This window comes from Notothenia coriiceps, unplaced genomic scaffold (genome assembly GCF_000735185.1).
Source record: "Notothenia coriiceps isolate Sejong01 unplaced genomic scaffold, NC01 NC01_scaffold00037244, whole genome shotgun sequence".
In the NCBI taxonomy this organism is placed as follows: Eukaryota; Metazoa; Chordata; class Actinopteri; order Perciformes; family Nototheniidae; genus Notothenia; species Notothenia coriiceps.
In genome coordinates, this window is record NW_011369945.1 from 5,379,568 (window position 1) to 5,380,868 (window position 1,301).

The following is a 1,301-nucleotide window of genomic DNA, read 5'->3' on the forward strand; positions in this document are numbered from 1 at the left end:
AAAATATACATGAAGATATTTTATAATTAAATGGATGGATCCCTCAAGAGACAAGCTGTGTCAGATCTGATTAAAGAAGTCAAGAATTACAGTTCATGTAGGGACAAGATATCGAGGGGTAAATCGCAGATGGGTCCTGACTGTGAGCGGGTCTCCCCCAAAACATTCAACTTGATCGTACATGCTATTACATTTTGTCTTTACACCAGCCCAACAACAACAACAACAACAACAACAACACAGAGTCATGTCTATGTTCTCTCAGATACAGGAAATAACAAGATACTGTGGTTATTTCCCAAGACACCAGCGAGCTGTTCCCCTCAGTGGATTCACCTTTATTGCACAATTGCTGTAAAACCATAAATAATGACTAAAGCGGAGTCATCAGATCATCCGGGGCGCTCATGCAACATTTAACACAAAACAGAAGCTGTGAAAAATGTTATCAATGACTGATAACCCTCCTCACCCTCGCAGATAACGATTATCACGGCAGTTCTTTCACAGTTATTTACCTTCAGTCCCCTCCAATAACCCCTCTTCATGTAATTAATAATCATTATGGGTTGTGATGCCATAAATGTTGTTGTACACAGCAGTAGACACCTCATTAAATAGACCACATACAGGAAGCTCCTTTTAAGTACATTTATAATGTATAGAACTGTCTTTAGCTAGCAGCTTAAACCTTGATATTTGTCTAAGGATATGGTAGAGATCTAAACTAAGCTAAATGTAAACTAAACAAATGTAAATGTGTCTGCCAGCAATTGTTTGTCAACACTTAACGATTAGCTTTATGTGTCAGTTTGTATCTGTTGTCTTATTTGGATGTTTTTCTGCCCCTTGTGATTAATGGAGCTCGCAGTTACAAGTTATCACTTAAAGGTCAGGGGCCGTATTCACAAAGCATTTTATCTTACTGCTAGGATTGCTCCTAACTCGCGCTAAAACATTTTACGTAGGAGTTTTTTCTTAAAAGTTATTCACAAAGCCGCTGAGACCTACTCATACTAAGGATAAATCACTAAGAGTGAACTAAGAGTGACGCGCCGTTGCTATGGATTACGTCGATTCTCGTGCATGAGTTTAGAAGCGGTCAGTACGGTGATTGGTTGTTCAGAGTAGGCGGTCTCGGTGAAACTCATCCGCAACATCCCACAAACGAGCCCACTAAATCACCGAAAAACAAGGAAATAGCCTAGGCTAGAAATGTATTCCTATCAAATAGTTATGGACAGTGCAGTTAGCAGAATACACACATGATGACAAGTTTGTGCAGACCACGATAATGACGT